Here is a 19,387-nt window from a genome sequence, read left to right as displayed (position 1 = left end):
AACAACAACAAACAGCCTCACATATGTTAACAGAGGCTGTTAGAAGCACAGAATCTTTACAGTCTTTCTCCTGTTTGTACACAGATCTCTGCACATCTTCATCACAGTTACTCACAGACGTGCAGAGTGTGTGGATATCAAAGCTAAGTTTCCACCATGTTTGTAGTCTGTACTGGGACTCATGGAGCATCTCTCTATGAGCACTCAGTGCTTTAAACAGTGAGTCCCAGTTTAACCAGCAGCCTTCACACCACACATCACACAGACATGGAAACTTCAAACCCTCAGACTGAAGTCACTGGCAGTCTCTGGCACCAGCGACTGCGCTAACAAACATACAGCAAACAGTGAAGGTTTGGTAGAGAAAGCTGGTTGGGTAATACCAAGTATGTGGCGGAGGAGGCGGGGTTACATTACTAGATGATTAAACATGCAACCACTTTGCTGGCAATAATTAAAATGATTAAAGAAACTCGACAAGCTATTTATGCAAGATAATTCATAATTTTATAAACTGGAAAGATGAAATTATATTGGCTGGATCTGATTATTGGGGGGTCATGACCCCCGTAACCCCCCTGGAAATGACGCGCCTGGTCCTGAGGTCAAATCCACCATCTTTGTTTCAGTGCTTCATGTTCTCCCGTGTTGGTGTGCGTCCTCTCCGGTACTCCGGCTTCCTCCCACAGTCCAAACACATGCAGTTAGTGGGGTCAGGTTAACTGTGAGTGGTTGTGTCTCTGTGTTATTCCACCTTAATCAATGACTTCCTGTTAGCATTAAGTGCTTCTGTAGGACTGATGTCATTTTCATGGTTGGATCATTTAAATGAAGCTGGACTCAGATGCAGTAAATAAGTTGATTGATCATTAATGAATAAAGCTGGTCAAATCCATCACGTGGACACATGTGATTGTGTAGTATTGATCCCAATGCTGGTATTAGTCCTGGATCAATAACACTGGATGGATGCGTTCAGCATGGAGCCCTGAGCTGTGTTACAGACAAACATGAAACTGACAGGTCTGTGTCATTCACAGTCTGTAACACTTCTAAACAACAGAGGCTGACCCAAGTGCCTCAGAGCCAGGCACGCCACATCACAGCTCTCTAAAGAAGTTTCAAAATAAGAGCTGAAAGCTGTGTTTGCTTGTGTTAGCTTATTATTGTGGAGACTAACATTCAGTGATCATGTGTTCAGACTCATAATGATTACTCTCATAAATCCTGATCTTTGTATTTACTGTGTGTTGGATCAATAACTGAGATTCATCGTATCACACAGCTGTGCTGCTGCTGCTGCTGCTGGTGATGTCAGCACATCTGGAACAATACGAGGTATCTGCTACCAGACTGAGCAGGACGTGAGACCTGTGGACTGTTTAAAGCTGTCCCTCCACAGGTCACTCAGACCTGATCCACACCTCAGTGAGATTCTCTGACTTCCTCAGTAGAGACAGAAACCATTCAGATCTGGGACGATCAGCTGACTGATGATGTCACACAGACTGTGTTTTTCAGGAACAGTGATTCTGATGTGAGCCTGCTAGCTGACAGCAGACCTGATGAAACCACATGTTGACATCTGTGAGGACAGACTGGACTCTTTGACTGCACCTTGGTTCTCCTCAGAGGTCTGTACAGGAGCATGTCCACCCCACTGAAGATCTCAGTCACTGTGAAACATAGAAAGCTGCTTGTGTGGCCTCTGCCTCACATGTAGATGCAGCTACAGGTTTCTCTGTCAGTCAGACTGAAACAGTGTCCTGATGCTGCATCATTCAGCTCTGTGCCCCAGTCAGCATCACTGTGTCTACCAGTGTCAGTGTTTCTTTTCCTGTAACACTCAGCACAGGCTCAGCTGGTATCCAGTGTTGGACTTTCAGCTGCTGTGATAGATCCTCTAACATAGATCAGCTCTGCTACATGTTGTTAGATCAGTGCAGCTGCCTGTCATGTCCTGATGTTTCTCTGGGTCAGCAGCTTCTCCATCAGAGGTTCACATGGAGCTGATCCAGTATCTCCAGTAACTGTGTTCTGTGCCTCACTGGTTCATCCTTCTGTCTGTGTGACGTCAGTCAGATGTTAAACTCTGTAATCTTCACTGTGTCACAGAGTTCAGTGAGTCCCGTTATTCACAGTATCAATCAGATCATCAGAGAACAGCTGATCAGCAATCAGTGGTGCCAACAGCGCCTCCTGTGGTGAGAGGATGCAATAATGCAATGTAGCATTTTTCCACTGAACACTTCCAGTCATGGAAACTGTCTGTTGGATCTGTGTGACGTTGCTTTCTTGTGTTGCTTTCTTGGTTAGAGTTCCTCACAAATGTCCAGATTATTCTTCTAATGAGGCGTCGACCATGTTTTCAGTTCTTTGGAAGAAAACATCGCCTTTTGCCATCCTTACTTTTCTTTGACTTCTTCAAATGCAGCTGAACTCCAGCTGGTATTTTATTGGACTTTGCAGCTGTTTCTGGTCATCAGTTCATTCCTGCAAACCTCTGAACCTGAACAACAATGATGCTGCATTGCTGGCTGATCCCAAAAGGTTGATTTTGTTCATCTGGACGTTTTCAGAAACGTTTGCTCACTGATCAGGTGACTTCTTCAGTCTCAGCTGACTGCAGCTTTACAACCTTACAAACAGCACATTTGCACAATGACTGAAACCAGCAGCACCTGATATATATGATACTAATATAATACATATACATATATAATCCATACTAATGATGAAGGAACTGAGCTCACAGTCCATTGTTCATTCAGTGAACTACTCAGTTTATTTTGGGCCTCAGAAATGCTCACTCTGTTTGTACATCACTGTCAGCAATAGACTCATTCTGCTGTGTGGACAGGAACACATGTGACATCACTTCCTGTTTGTTTGTGACTGAAGAAGTTTACAAGGAATCATTTAGAAGAGTTTCAAACATCAACTGATTGAATCCATGAATCTGAAAACGTGTTTGTGAGTGAAAGAGACAGACATGTACAGACTGAACTATCTGTTCAACAGTCAGAGTGTTTCTCTAACAGGAGACACTCTTTACACTCAGCACAGGGACACTGAGGAACCACGACCGACTGTAAACCCAGGATAAAGAGTTTGAGTGAATGTGGTGTTGAAGGTGTGGAGGTGGATCAGAGTGTCAGAGGAGACTCTGTAGAAGGACAGAGTGCCAGCAGGACAGTCCACATACACTGCTACTCTGTTAGAGACAGAGGAGGAGGAGGAGGAGGAGGAGGAGATGGGTGTTTGTCCCTTATTGTGCGTGACACAACGAGGACCATCGTCTGAGCAGCTCAGACTCCAGGACTGATCGTTGCATCCAAACCAACAGTCATAACTGTTTCCTTTCCTTCTGATTCTTCTGTAACTCACTGATATAGAAACGATTCCTCTCCACTCGACCTCCCAGTAACAGCGACCAGTCAGACCATTTCTACACAGCAGCTGAAACCAATAATCAAATCTGTCTGGATGATCAGGATATGACTGAACCTCCTCCACATGTGTCACCTTCCTGTTGTTGTCAGACAGTTGGAGCTTTGTGTTCACTGTGTTTGTGTCGATTGTGAGTTGACAGGAATCTGATGGAGAGAACAAACACAATCCGGCTGCAGTTATTGATCCATCATCTGTTCATTGATTGACACTTTGATGATGACTCCTGACATCAGAATGATGAAGATGGTTGAATGTGTGCTGCTTTGTTTTCATGAATCCCATTAAAAACACACTTACACTTCCTCAGACCTGGTCTCAACCATCGGACTCCAGCAGGCTCCACCCTGAAAGGAGGAGGGGTCAGAGCAGCACAGTCAGCATGCACACATGGACATTACATGGCTCTCACACACACTGTTACACACTGATAAAGGAACAGTCCAACATTTTCACAAATACACTTCAATCCATACGTGGATCAAACTGCTGATGATCCTAGATCTGTCAGTTCATCACTGTGTTGAATGAAATATGACTGATTCAAACTGTGACCTTCATCATCTTTATATTCCTCTCCTGTTTAGGTGGAAAGGACCCCTCCCTGCCTTTGCTGCCAGCTGCTTTTCTCCTCTTGGAAACGCATTTACCATGGCTGACACTTTATTAGGTACACAGTGGCCACTGTCTCAGGTACAGCACATAATATAATATGGCGGTCACTTGTTTATGAGCCGTCTCCCTTCAGCTTTTTTAGCCGACCTGTTTACCTCCAACTTTGTATCAGCAGCAGCGAGTCACAGACTGAGTCCGGCAGGAGCAACAATCCCACCACAACTTCTCCAGAAATGACCTCGTCTGGTTTGACTGAGTTATTTTATGTCCACACAGAACAGACTGGATGTTATCAGCACACAGAAATCACATGAACTTGTGCATTAAAACATGTTAGTGGATTATCCACCAATAAATGAGGAGATGTTGGACGTGTTAACAGATGACAGATTAGGCCTGGGTCTGTAATACTGTGAGCAAACACAGAATATTAACCAGGAACAGCTCATTCATTTCCATCATTTAAGTTGGCCAATACAAACCACACCTCATCTCCTAATACACTGAGCTTTCCTCATCTCTGACTCTTACAGACTGCTGGGTCCATGGTGTTCCTCCCCCTGCTGAGAAGGTGCAAACAGCTGCCTTCTTTGCGTCACATCAGTCTGTCCACTGTCATTCTTTCCATGACTTTCCCTACATGAGATGTTAGAGCTGTAGGCCTATAACCTGTGGTCTTAGTGGGGTCTTTCCCTGGTTTCACAGTTCTTTCCAGCTTCCTGATATGTTCTATTATAGAAGAGCAGCAGAGCATCCTCTAACTGCTTCATCATGATGTAACACACCTGATCCTTCCCAGGTGGAGTCATTTTTATGCATTTAAGAGCTGCTTTGAATTCAAACATTACAAACTGAACATTAGAACTATCCTCCTCTCCAGGATTTTCCTGATTTAACATTTCAATATGATTCATTTTTGTTCTCTCACATCTGCCGTCATCACTTCAATTATTCCCACTGTGGATTTGATCAGATTGTTTGCCCAGCATCTCTGCATTTCCCATCCATACTTCCTGTAGCTCATTAATACTATTAATATTGGAAACTGCTGTTGAAGCCTGATGGTGACACTTTATGGTGAAGAAGTTAACAGTAGTAACAGGACTGGCTGGCTTATGATACACTGGACATTTCCGTCAGTGCGTTTATGAAGCCACTGTAAGTAATAACAGGTTTATTACCTGTCAGGACCTTTGTGGATATTAGTTTATTGCACGGCCTGTTAACGTGTGTCGAGAGGAGTTGTTGTTGAAGCTAACAGCATCATTATTATTGTAACTGTTTAATTGGAATAATGTAAACTACATTTATATTTCACTCACTGTGGGAGAATCAAAGCTCTTTGTTTTCTCTGCTCACAGACAGCACAGATACACGCATGTATATACAGCCCACGTCCAGCTCTGCATGTACTCCTTCTGCTCCATTTCTATAGAGAAGAAACAACTTAACATACTCATTCTCCATTGTTTCCAACTCAACCAGCTGCATTTAATGAAGGAGTTTGAATTTACTTTAAGACAACTGCTGTTGTTTCCTGTCTGCATTCATGTTCTTAACTGTACTCCACACATTCTGAATCTGTGTAGTTCTTCCTAAAGTACTGCAGTATTCCTGCCAGTACATCCTTTTAGTTTTCCTAACTGTTTCCTCACCTCTGATGCTCGTTTGGATTTTTCCTCAATGCAAATTCATGCTAAGCTCCTTCATATCCATCCCTGTTTCTAAACCTGTAATAATTCCTTTAATGTGTCTTTGGCCTAATTATGAGTCTGTCCACATGTTTTTAGTTCCCCACTTGCTTTGGTTTCTTAGCTCTAATTCTCTGAAATTTATCCTTGAAATCATTTACTGGCATCTCTCCCTCTCCTTCCCACTATCCCCAGAATACCAGAGTATTCATCTCCTGGTTTATCATATGGCCTCTTTACATTTTCTCCAATCATCCCTGCTTCTTGCCCCATCTGCAGGCAGTCCAAGAAAACTGCCTCTGCCATTTTCTTCCTCTTAATCTTTGATTTTTCTCTTCACTTTCTCCATTGGGTCTTCTTAGATGCACTTTCCAGAAAGCAGCAACATTTTTTGTGCCCCATTTTTCAAATTGTGCATCTTACTTCAGCTTAATGTGTTTACTGTTTTGTTTTTACACAGGTCATGTAAAAAAAGTGTCTGACATTCAAAAATCCTACCAGAGGCTCGACAAAGCTGAACTGAAAGACAGCACGGGCAATAAATCAGAGCAGCACAGAACTTAAGCACACGGTCCATAGAGGCTGGGGTCTACAGGTGTACCAGGACCAGCTTAGTGGAAAGTCCCCCGAAAAAGTTTCACTTGTGCTGTTTCTGTGTAAATTACTGATTTATTTGAACAATTTCATCAGCTGAACCATAAATACTCCAAAACAATTTCTTTGTGACTCAGTGTGATTTTGCATTTTGTAATATAAGCATGTCAAACTCTATATTCTCTACACAGATGAGAAATGAAGTGTATTTAATAATAAAAGTTATCTCTCAGAGACAAAGTTAGTGTCTCATTCAGGTCTGTATCTGTGTCGTCTCAGACACATGCAGTGCTCATATTTGCTGTTTTGTTTGTCACTCAGACCTCTTCCTGACAGGGGCAGCAATTTCATTTAAAGTCACATTCACTGATACAGGCTGCTGGAGCTCCAACCAGGAGGGTACACACATGATCCAGGGAAAAATCTGATTAATATTTTTGTGCTGAAACTTGAACGTATATGTTCTCTTAGATAAATATTAAGAGGTCCTGTGTTTTACTACAAAATCAATGTAGTAAAACACAGGACCTTTGGGTTAGATATAAGGTGATTTGACAAATCATGTCTGTTGTAAATGAGTAAGCCATTTATCGACCTGACTCAGGTTTTAAATCATCATCAGAAAAGACTGAATCCTGACCTGAGAATTCCAAGTGTACACTTTGGACTCTCCACTGCAGAAAATAGAAGCTTCAGTCCTGAATCCTGCAGGTTGTTGTTACCCAGGTCCAACTCTCTCAGACTAGAGGACTGGGAGCTCAGCACTGAGGACAACGTTTCACAGCTTCTGTCTGACAGGTTACAGCCACTCAGTCTGAAAAAATGATGACAAGAAGACATGAAACACTAGTGTTAAAGTATATTCATGGTGCCATGAGGAGCTACTACATTAGATTATCAAGGCTAGGCAGAGAGGTGTTTTGGTTTTCTGCCTTACAGAGAAAGGAACGGACACCAGACGAGGTCACGGAGATATGAGGATCCTTGCAGCAGAGACAAACACAGAGACTGCCAAGACCGCAACTGGGGTGAAGTGTCATGGTGTTTGGGCTCCGACTAGTCACCTCAAGAGGATGGATCCCATAAACACAGCAATAACCATGAAGGGGTTGGCAGAAATCCAGGAACACCAGACCAACGAGGTTCGAGAGGCTCTTGGTAAAAAGGGGGACACAGCTGTGACCCCAGAATACACAGATCTTTGTTTGAAATCGGGGCAGAATAATCCCCTGATCTGTGCAACGACTGAAGGGTGGTCTAACCCCTGAGGTCGAAGAAAGAAGAGGAGCAGCGAATTACCCGACTGGAAGATACTGGTAGCTGCAGCAATAAAATAAAAAAAAAAGCTCCTTAGACAGAGGGTCTAGTCTGAGTACGTTTGAAAGGTACAAGGTAGCACCAAAATAAAGCTGTGGGAGAACTGGGGAGTAATGGGAGTGTCATCTGTAACTACTGTTGTTGTTGTTGTAATCATAGTTTTGCTTGCATCTGAACTGCGCAAACACAGAGGTCATCCCACATATGGTCCACCCGTTAAAGGGGGACAGAGGGCCTCAGGACCCAGAAGAACTGGACCTCGTAATGTTGGATTGCAAGATGTAAGCGATCTCTTTAAAAAGAGATCAAAGGTGGAATTGTGAGATTATTATATTATCTTATGCCACGTTAGACCCCTAATTAAAGATTGTGAAATTATTATGTAGTTTTAGTTTGCATTATTCCCCTGACTTAGAAGAAGGTGATAACTATTACACTTATTAAACTGATTTGTATTACATTAGACTGCTGATTTATTGTGAATGAATGATATTGTTTTATGATGCATTATACTGCTGAGGTATAAGAAATATTGTTTTCAGAGAGTCATCACCTTAACGCTCAGACACTTCGAGATCAGGCGGACACCCTCCCACGCTCATCTCCCATCCGGATGGTTTATGCTCATAAAGTGTTGAATTGTATGGAATAAAAGATTGTTGATTGAGCATTTATACACCAAGTATTGTCCTTCCTTCAACCCAAAGATTGAAAGAACTGGGAGGATTTAAAAACAGTAAATGAGCTGATGAGCGTTTGTGCTGCTCCCTGATAACAGAAAAATAGTTTTGCTGGTTCCTGTTCTGAAAACACACATTTATAAATGTTCACTTGCTGTTGATCAAAGGTATGTTGGTGGCTCTGGACTCTGAGGGGAACTTTGTAAAAAACTAGATTAAATTTTAACGTCCTGGCAGAGGCAAAGAACTTTGATTTGATATTTGATTTGATTTGATTCATGTTTCAGCTCAGACTGACAGAAATATTTGAACTGCTGCTGTGTTAAAGAGAATACTGCTGTTAAAAGCACCTGATTTGTTTTCTGCACACTGAATGTTGCACTTCTCATACTGCAGTACTATTAAAATAAGTACACAATACACTACTTTTGAACTCATGATTGAATGTTGCTGTAACAAAGCCATTAATGGTGATTCAAAGTGTTCATGGTTTCCCAGCAGAACAAATGATTGTACAAGTGTGACTGATCCACTTTCTAATGTGTGTGTAGCCCACACTGTGTGTCACTGTGTCACAGGTGAGTCTGTGTATCCAGGTTCTATGAGGAGAACAGGATATAGTGACTGAGTCCAGCAGCTTAAAGTCTGACTCCATCCTCCATTTAAATAACTCACACCAACAACTGAACAGCTTTGCCTTTGTGTAGCTGACACTTCATTTTAATGTCCTTCTATTCTGGTTCATCTGGTTTCAGTTTCTATTAGCACACAGGTTTCATCAGGGACTCTATGACCTCAGTAATCTTTGCTGGGCCTTAATGCTCTGAACAAAGCTGCACATCACAAGACTAAATAGAAATGAATCAGTCTTTCATTTCTCACTGCTGTTTGACTTCAGCTCTCAATGTCCCACCATAACCCATGGAAAGAATTACTGTCCATCCAGGCTCCTGAACATGAAGCTGATGAAGGTGGAGTATTGTGAGGGCTGATGGAGATGATGATGAGGAATCCAGGAGCAGTGGGTGGATGGCAGCATCAGCATGAACATCATCATCATCCACAAAGAAACCAGTCTGAGAGTCTGACGCTCTTGTTCGAAAGACGCAGTCCCAGCAGTTAGCTTGTCTGCTAGTTAGCTGAGAGCTAACTCACTCGTACATTGAATACCAAACCGTGTAAACCAGGGGTGTCAAACATATGGCCGTGGGTCAAATCCAGCCCTTGAGATAATTTCATACGTCAATTATTGATGAATTTTCAGGCTTGCTGATAATCAATGTGAGCACGACTGAGATGTTATTCTGATGAGCAAACCATGTGGCCAAACACTTTAAGAGACAGACTGGGATCATACAATTATGTGAAAGAAGACGGAAATGTCCCATAGACAGCAAGGGTAGTGGTAGAGACCAGTACACAGAGAAATGGGGAGTTTTATTTAAATGCAAGCGTGTCAGGAAAGAGTGAAAAGGCAAAACGAGCAGCATCTGGCTGCATTTCAGTGATACTGGAGACCACAAAGCTGAGTGCAACATTTATATAGGAGATATACAGGAGACGCTGAGAGTAGGACTGATAAAATTAGGAGCTGGCTAAAGTGAGACCCATTTTTATTTCCACCCATTTTCCATTGTGGAGGACAAAAGGTTTCAAACTTGTCCAGGTCTTAAACCTCACGTGTTCTTCCTAATAGCAGTAAATGGATAAAAATAAGGCTTTTATGACAACACTGAATAAAAATTGCTGCCTTTAAAAAGACTAAATGTACAGTTCAGTATTGAATACTACATAAAATAAACTATATATAAAATGTGTCTGAATGGCAGAGATGCAGAAATATGCGCATATAGCACAGAGCCACGGCTCAGTGTCTGAATGAGTCTCACAGACCTGAATGTGCTGTTGAAGCCATTAATAATTATAACGCAATTCTTTACTCGTTTGATCTGCTCCTTACCACAAGCGACCAGACGCAGAAGGTTTTGGACTTTTAACTATATTTTCTTAAGTTTTACAACTTTTCTTACTGTTAAAAACCTCGTTATGGTCATTCATGCTATACAAAGTAATTAGACATGTGTGGTATCTACAGAAATGTCAGAATCTCAGCTGAAAGGTCACAAAACCATCTCAACAACCACCAAACAGCTAAAACAGCAGGTGAACAGATTAAACAAAAAAGATGTAAACACAAATCCCCCTGATCATCTGTTTTTTAAACATGAAGCGTAGTTTTGGACGTTCATTTACTGCTGGTTCAGTGAATTTTGGTTGGACAGTGATGAAACCTGCAGTGTCAGAATCTGTGAGAAGTCTGCTTTCAGCACGAAACAGCATTGTTGTGTTGTGTGCTGTGGATTCACCTCTGCAAACTCATCACTGTTTTACCATCATGTTTCTACTTAGACAATAACAAAGGAAGCAGTTCCCAGGAACTACTTCCTGTCTTGTTAATGTAAGGCAGTGACTGGAATAAGTCACAAGGTGTCGCTGTTGAGCTGCATATACATTGTGGATTTTAGCAATTTTGACCATTTGTCCTCTGCAGGACACCGTAGTTCAGATTTCTCGTTCGCGCGGGCGCCATCTTGGTTCAGTGTTTACTGTGATTTGCAAAGGTAAGCACTGTCCGTGGTGTACTGCAATGGTTTTGTTTAAAAAAAATAAGTGTTCCACTGTGTCAAATGGCGATTTGCTAAGTATATATTGTGTTTATTGAGATGTTCATGTACTGTCTGATGAGAGTACGAGGAGTTTGTGTGCGTGTTTCATTCTGTAATATCTGCCGCGATTTCGGGTTACATTTTCGCTAGTTAGCAGAGCACTCATTCGGGCAAAGTAATGCAAGATGAAGCATTAGCTTTTCAGCAACAGTTCGCTGGTAATCCTGTTATGTTAGTTTTGTGTCATACTCATTCCTGAGACCGAGGAGTTTTGTAAAGAGATGATTATTTTTTGTGTAATGTGTTTTTTTATATATTTGTTGTCGGCTTTCACTATATAATCACGTTCAGTGTTTACTGTGATTTGCAAAGTGTTTACTGTGATTTGCAAAGGGCCAGCAGCAGAGTTGGAGTGGTGTTTGCCCCAGCATTTGAATAAACGGCGCGGTCCGAGCCACAAATTGAACGCCTGTGTCCGACTGGTCTCTCTACGGTGCACCCCAAATCCAACACAAAATTACACAACGCAGAGTCCAGGGTGTAGGGAGGCCCCTGCACTGGTTGGGTTACATTAACATAAGAGTATGTTGCCCTTCAAAACACCTCCACTTCTCCTCTTGTTAGAGGACTGACTTATTATTAATCTGCTAATTCTGTCAGTTGATGAAAGAAACATGCTTGATCTCACCTGAGAGTTTCCAGTGTACAGTGTGGACTCTTCAGTCCTTCAGACAGAAGCTTCACGCCTGAATCCTTCAGGTTAATGTTACTCAGGTCCAGCTCTCTCAGATTAGAGGACTGAGAGCTGAGACCTGAGGACAGAGCTTCACAGCTTCTCTCTGACAGGTCACAGTGACTCAGTCTGAAAAATAACAGATAAACAGTTACAAAAATAAAACACTTATGTTGAAGTGTAATGAGATACTGTTATATTTAGCAATATTTAATCTTGTTTTTGTCAGGAAACTGAGCACTGATGCAGAGCAACATGTGGAGAGAATCAGAGGAGAAGAAGAGAGAACAGCAGTAAAACAACACTGAATTATTCAGTGTGCTTTTGGTATCAACAAAATGTGTCAAATTTCTTTATTTTGTATTTGTTTTAGTAGAATTGATGATTATCACTTAGATAACAACCACAGGACACTCAAGGCTGGCTTGGAAAGGAATGAAGTCCATGGTGGGGATGCAGAGCAAGGACAAAAGATGAATGTGATGCTGAATCAGCAGAAGAGTTGGACTAATTTAATTCCAGCTTTGATATCATTGATTTCAATGAAGAGCTTTGTGATTTTAGCAAAGGGCTGGTAGCTCTGAGAGTGACACTGATGAGGTGTCTGTGAAGGTTCTCAGTCATCTAAAGAGCTTAGAAAAAAAGGCATCTGGACTTCTTTAAGTTTCTTGAAGACGTTTCACCTCTCATCCAAGAAGCTTCTTTGTTTCTAGGGTCAAATGGTGGAGAGTCCCAGATTTAAGCCCTGTGGGAGAGTCCGCCAAGGGGGTCATGAACCCCCCTGTTGATGCTCTACCTAATCACACGAGCCAAGGTGTGAAAATGGGTGTAGGTCACAATCAGCCAAGGTTGCGGAGAGCTCATTGTGAAACCCAGCCCCACCCTATCATGTGATTTCTTGAGGTTAGCCTGTGTACAAACAGACTTCAGCCATATGAGAGTGAGTGTGAGTGAATGAGAGCGCACACAGGACACTCTGATCTCTGAATGTGTGTGACTCAGTGAAAAAGAGGATTGTACCTGATATACTGTGATTGACAAAGAGTTTAAAGAGAAAGGTGTTTGGATTAAAATGGATTATGTTAAAGTGAATGTGTTAGTGAAATCTGAACTGACTGAAATGTGAAGTGAAGATAATTCAGATGTAAGAGAGAGAGGGGGTGATAATAAGGTGGGGCTGAAGATCAGTGAAGGGCATGTAAACACCTGATTGGCTGAGTAGATATCAGATCGACAGTTTCACAGTTTTCCCTGTGTATTATAACTTTAAGAAGATGTGACATTCATCAAGGAATCCTGCTCTCCGGATTATTTCCATGAACACTGAGCTGGAACACATCTACAGTGCTGGAAGTGCCTATCTTCTTCTTCAGTCTCAGCTGACTGCAGGTTTCCCCAATCTTATAAACAGTACATTTGCATAATGACTGAAACCAGTCCAAGGAAGGAACAATGGGCTGGGAGGTCAGTTCTTTAATCTTAATTATTCAAATTCTCATGATCATTGATCAACAACCACTGACCAGATACTCATGTTTATGTGTATCAGGACAAGCAGGGAAGACATCAAGACTGTCAGGCTGCCTGAGTCCGCTCATCCATATCAGTTCAGAACTCTGCATTATCTACTGAGTCAGACTCAGAGGATCAGGGATCAGAAGTTCTACAAAAAGCCGAACCAGACTTCCTGTATAGAGGTCTGCGGGCCTACTGATCCACAGTGTCAGCACAACTTTCACGTCATATTCATCTCAGCACAACTAAATCATGGTGACTGACCTCAGAGTTTCAAATCGACATCGTGGATTCTCCAGAAGAACACACAGCTGCTTCACTCCTGAATCCTGCAGGTTGTTGTAGTCTACACTCAGGTCCAGCACTCTGGGATACGAGGGGTTGGACTTCAGCGCTGCTGCCAGATAATCACAGCTGATCTCTGACAAACCACAGCCCATCAATCTGTATAAAGAATGAAAGATGTAAGTTTATTAGACAAAGTGCTTGAAATCATTCAGTGTTTCATCATCTGTTCAGAGCTGAAGAAGGTTCAGAATGTAGAAGTTTAGAAAATGGAAACTCCAAACAGCTGAAGCCAACAGGAAGCAGCTTCAAAGAAAAAAGAAAAAAAAACTCTGAATATTTCCTATTAAAGTTGTACATTTATCATAAAAACATGAAAAAGTCGTGTTTTTCCTTCAAGGAACAACATGGCTTCACTTTTAAAGGTGAAATGTGAAAGAAATGGACATATCTGAAGTCCAACACCTTTTTCCAGTCACATTATTAAAGCAGACAAACTACAAGCTCATTTTCATTCCAACAAGTCATCTTCTGACCCTTTATTATAATTGTTATTATTCAATATTTATGGAGGATGTTTTTAAATTAGGCTCAAATATGTGACAGACATTTAATCCCATTTCAGTTTGGCCTCATCCTGGGCCGGACTCTGACCACCGGCCCAGGGGCCACAAACAGCTGGAGTCCATCCAAGAGACAGGAAACAAAACCAACACGATAATAAAGAGCACCATTTGATCTTCTTATATTTTAGCTTTTCAAGCCAAACATATTAAAAACATGAGCATACATATGTTTCCTGATAAAATGATGTGACAGGTAGAGTAAAGTGGTGGTGTTACAGCCGGCCTTTCTCCCCTCTGCTGCCGAGGCTGTTAGTCTCTCCCAAACTCAGCTACAGGACTTCCAAATGAATGAAAGCAGCAGAAGTGGCTTTACAAATGAAAGAGGAAGAGGAGAAGAAGAGGAGAGGGAGGCCACCCTGACCACCACTCCAGCTGAAAACATCACACATCCATTAAAGTTGGTGAGAAAATGTTGAGCAGGATGAGCTGCTGGCTAATCTGGAGGCTGTAGCAGCAGCTCACAGTCACAGTGGATTTCCACTCATGAAAAAGCTCTGGCTGCTTTATTTCTCATTTCATATCAGAGACTCTAAGGCTTCAGTGAAGCTGGACTGTGATGCTTCCTTTCCATATTCAGCCCAATGTGCTCTGTATTGTTTTATGCAGGTCATCTAAACAGGAATGAGCAGCTCATTTCAATATAAAAGGTTGGAACTGTAAAGAAAACAAACAGAGCTCATAAACTGAAACTGATTTAATTTTTTCAGCTGGAACATTTTAGTTGTTCCTTATTCAATACATGCATAATTATATTTACAGTAAGTCTTATCATTCCCCTTTTCCCTGTCAGTCACCGCCAAAGTTCCCTCTAATGTTTCACGTGTCTGAGCGAAGACACAAACTCCCTGAGCGTCCCTTGGACCACTGTGAGCAACAGCAGACGTGTGCACTGTGGTCGCGCCAGCATCTAATCCATCCAAGTTACATGGTTTATTAAAGTAATCAAATTACGGCATTTATGTTAGACTACTTTTAATGAACTGCTTTAGCCCACTTACAATGAAAATTAAAAACAATCTTGTTCATGACCTGTGTAGTATGTTAACACTATGGGAAGTAAAAGTAACTTGAACATGGTACATTTTTCCACCAATAGGAAAAGGCTGGGGTTTTTGGTTTTGTTTTTGCTCACAGGCGGAGAGCGTTTTCCTTGTAAAACGCAGTTTTTACCGTTTCTTCCCGCAGTAAATATAAACAACGACAGTATTCAGGAAGAAAACCAAACATTGCAGATATTTTTATCACAACTCTGGTTTTACGTGGCCTATCAACACAATTTAAAAACTGGTATAAAGTCCACACTTTTTCCGTCAATTGTTCCGTCTGTCCTGCTCACATCTCCAATGGTTGTACATGTTGTCATCAACGTGGCTTCACTCCACATCAGCCACGCCGCTTTGCTAGCTAAAACACCGGTGTCGGCACATAAGGACGCTGTCATAGCCTGTCAACCACGTTGATTAGCTGCGTATATACGAATGTGAATCGCATCATTGGCTGGACTATGGACTAGGTGGCATCGTTCTAATCCCATACAGGAGCAGCCAGTCACTCACTGACTAACACTGCAAAACAGAATTGTAAAAGTTTTAATTTTAATTTCAATTGAGATTTGATTTTTTTTTGTGTGTGCAATGCAGATTTTCTGTGCGCAGAGACGTGCCAGCAGTGCGCAATTGCGCACGTGCGCAGCTTAGAGGGAACATTGGGCACCACCACAGTTCACTTCAACAAAACTTTACTTCAGATTTGTTTTCATGTTTTGATCCATGTCCAGTCCTTGTACTAAGCTAGGCTAAACATGCCTGTCTCTGTGCAGCTTTTAATCTGATGTTAATAAGGTAGAAATGGAGGAAGAAGAAAATGACTTCATCAATCAACATGCAGCTACCAACCCAAATGGTGAGGTGGTGCTTAGTTATTACTGTTGTTTATGATCCCCTACATTATCCTACATTCAAATATATTCTCCAGCTACAATAGTGTTTGTGTTCCTAACAGGATTTCATGAACGTGTTATTGTTCATGTCACATCTGTATGAAACAAAGAGGAAGTTTATCCTTCATGGTCACAAACTGTTCCAGCAGGTAAACCTGAGATCTGTGTGGAGCAGCTGACCTGTACGATGTGCTCAACACAAACATTATTTACCATCAGTTACTGTGTGACTGAACCACGTGGGTGTATGAAACATCACTTTTAGTTTTAATAGCACATGGCAACATTCAGACGTGAATCTATACAGTAACACTTTGATTTGTTACAGTGAGGAGACTGTTGAAGGGAACGATGAGGGGAAACTGTAACAGCAGCAACAGAAACCAGGAGACAAAGCTGAGGTCTGGGTTCCTCTATGCTGCACACAGCCTCCTGCTCCTGGACTTTAGTAAACACATAAATATCTCCAAGTACACTTACTTCAGAAACTCTATTAAACTCATTACAAGTTTACTTCAGCTTTAAATTACTCACAACATCAGCACACATGAGTAAACACAGTAACTCACACAGCTACTGTTCAAGTTTAGTCATCTTTAGTACAAATATACCTCATTATTATGAATCTCACAGCTACCTGCTCATTGAACTGAACAATAATTCTGTTTTACCATTAAAACAAAACATGTGACTGTAAAAAAACTTCAGACAGTAATTAAGAATCTCCTAAGCCATCCAAAGATAAAGAAAAGTTCACCTGCCAATTCTATAAAGCTTGGTTGTTTATACAATAATATCATTTAATGATCAGCAGTGGGGATGTTTGGATCCTGACCTGAGAGTTTCCAGTGTACAATGTGGACTCTGCAGTGCAGCAGACAGAAGCTTCACTCCTGAATCCCGCAGGTCATTGTTACTCAGGTCCAGCTCTTTCAGACTGGAGGACTGGGAGCTGAGAACTGAGGACAGAGCATCACAGCTTCTCTCTGAGAGGTTACAGCCACTCAGTCTGGAAGAAAAAACAACAAACAAATTAATTAAATCAGTCAAATGAAACATTTTTTAATGCCAGCATGTAATACAATTATTGGTTAACTAAATAGCTTCATTAAAACACAACTCTTCTTCTATATCAGCACTTACTCCTTGTAAGCTCCACCTGCTCCACCTTCTGAGTCAGAAGACATGAAAACAAACTGTAAATCTAGTAGAAACATGATTGGAAATCATCTCAGATCCATTTGTACATTTAGAGCCTGATACTGAAATATAGCAGCACGGACATTCACAGCAGCAAAGGGTTCTTGCTGATCGGAGCTGGCTTGGCCCTGGCTTATTGAAGATTAAAGAAAGTGGAATCAGCTGTTCAAAACCCCACAAGGCTGCCCGCTGTGACTGAAACAATGGGACGGGTCGTGACTTCTCAAAATGGGCTCATTGAACGCAGCACGGATAAGATCTTGAAGAAGCTCATGGCGGTCGTGAGCTCTCAGACTTTGCTCTTTGAGCGCAAAACTGATAACCTCTCGGAGAAGCTCGTGGTTCTCCAACGGGAGATTGAGAGACGAGTGACGGACTGTTAGATCAGCTGTGACATGCAGTTGTTGGCACCAAAGAAAACCACCATCATTTCATGCAGCTAACATACCGGCGCCAGCTGTCATCTCAAGGCTGGAGCAGAACATAACAAATCTCACCCTGATACCAGACGCTGTTTAGACTGTTCCTTCCCATCCTAAGCATGCTTACGCCCTCCCGGTGCAGACGGTGGGTCGAGGGGACCAGCGCAAATGCTGCAGGCCTGGATGCGCTGTCTACACCAGCTGTCTCTCACCTGTTACACATCCCTGTTGCTTGTCATGTGTTTCTATGGCGTATTAAGAGTTTTCATGTGCTATGTGCAGAGGTGTTTTTTTTTTCTGTTCTCAAACTGATCTCCCTGTTGGAGCTCAGTCTGGGGGGAGTCCTTTTTTCTCCTCATCTTTCCTGATGTTGTGGTTTTTCCACTGTTCGGTTCGCGGTCGCTGTTCTAGCTGCTGACCGGCCAGCTACCTAGCCTGACCTGTCTCCCCAATGTGATGTTTGTGTATTGTATGTACGGTTGGCAAGGTCAGTATCCTAATTGCCCCTTGAAAATAAATACAGTGTTCTGAATCTGAAAAGATTACAGAAGACGACTCTGTTCAGTAAATATTACACTCATGCTGTCAAGAAATACCAAAGGTAGGTAAAACTCTGGTTGTTGCAGTTCCAGTATGACATGCTTTGTACTGTTCTGCTGCAGTTTGTGACACCTGGTGGATGAGTTGTGAAGGATGATGAAACAAACACTTCACTCAATGTTTTTCTTCTAAACTGGATGTAACTTTGGCAGCCGAGTTTTTCACAATCTATCCCAGCGGCAAATAGGAACACAACAAATAAATAACTTTACCCACTTGCATCCTTATCATTCAAGATTGTGAAAAGATTATCTACTCAGAGAATACTGGTGATTTTAGAGGATAGAGGTGATTTGGAAGATGATGAAGGGGAAGATGATGAAGGGGAAGAGTTTTCAGAACTTGAGGCCTTTTGTCTTCACTGTATAGGACAGAGAAGACAGGAAGGGAGGGAGAAGTGAGGAGAATAACACACAGGAAATGGTCTTGGGCAGACTCAAACCAGGCCCTGGAGTCACGACTCTAACTTTCAGTACATGGGTCACCTGCTCAGCCAGGTAAGCTACAGCAGTCAGCAGTGTGTGAGTTAATTTGAAGACAATGATGACTATAAGTCAGGTAAAAACAAAATACTTATCATCAACCAACAAGGGGAAAACAGTGAGCTTGAATGACCAAGCTTTGACCAAGGGTGGCTCACTCCTCGGTCTTCTTGCCCAAGGAGTGAACCACCCTGCATGGCTATCAATGTGGTGAAACCAAGGCCATCATACAGTACAGGCCATCCAACCTGATTTTTAACTTTTCGTCCCAGATACCACCTTAAAAATCATCTAGATTAGGATATGTTGGCTGATCTGAACTGTGTTCTAGATCCAGTCACAACATACAGAGAGCTGTTGTGTGTCCAAGGTGAACAGGAAGAATATATACATGCATAAAGTCAATAAAGTCAGAAGGTTTGCTTTAGACTGTGCTGCAGTTTATCATCAAAGACAAACAGGCACCATGCTGCCAATAAATGGCATCAAGTCTGACTTGAGTTTTTTCTTTTTTTTGTTCTTTTTTTTAAAATGAAGATTAAATTTTATAGCAACCACAGCAGAGATGACCA

At 41.9% G+C, this 19,387-nt stretch overlaps 2 long non-coding RNA genes across 2 annotated transcripts; both read right to left on the bottom strand.

Annotated features, from left to right (window-relative positions):
* Nucleotides 1–3,584: 3,584 nt before the first annotated feature.
* Nucleotides 3,585–11,762, bottom strand: LOC120438142. The gene is made up of 4 exons (XR_005611696.1): nucleotides 11,702–11,762; nucleotides 6,991–7,164; nucleotides 3,751–3,797; nucleotides 3,585–3,596 (listed from the first exon to the last, which is right to left on the bottom strand). It is a non-coding gene; the product is annotated as an uncharacterized LOC120438142 (long non-coding RNA).
* Nucleotides 11,763–11,809: 47 nt separating this feature from the next.
* On the bottom strand, nucleotides 11,810–17,007 carry LOC120439267. The gene is made up of 3 exons (XR_005612506.1): nucleotides 16,947–17,007; nucleotides 13,526–13,705; nucleotides 11,810–11,875 (listed from the first exon to the last, which is right to left on the bottom strand). It is a non-coding gene; the product is annotated as an uncharacterized LOC120439267 (long non-coding RNA).
* Between the last annotated feature and the right edge of the window lie 2,380 nt (nucleotides 17,008–19,387).

Source organism: Oreochromis aureus, linkage group 3, assembly GCF_013358895.1.
Source record: "Oreochromis aureus strain Israel breed Guangdong linkage group 3, ZZ_aureus, whole genome shotgun sequence".
NCBI classification, from domain to species: Eukaryota; Metazoa; Chordata; class Actinopteri; order Cichliformes; family Cichlidae; genus Oreochromis; species Oreochromis aureus.
The sequence above is the reverse complement of the archived record's forward strand: the minus strand, read 5'-3'. Positions and strand labels throughout refer to the sequence as shown.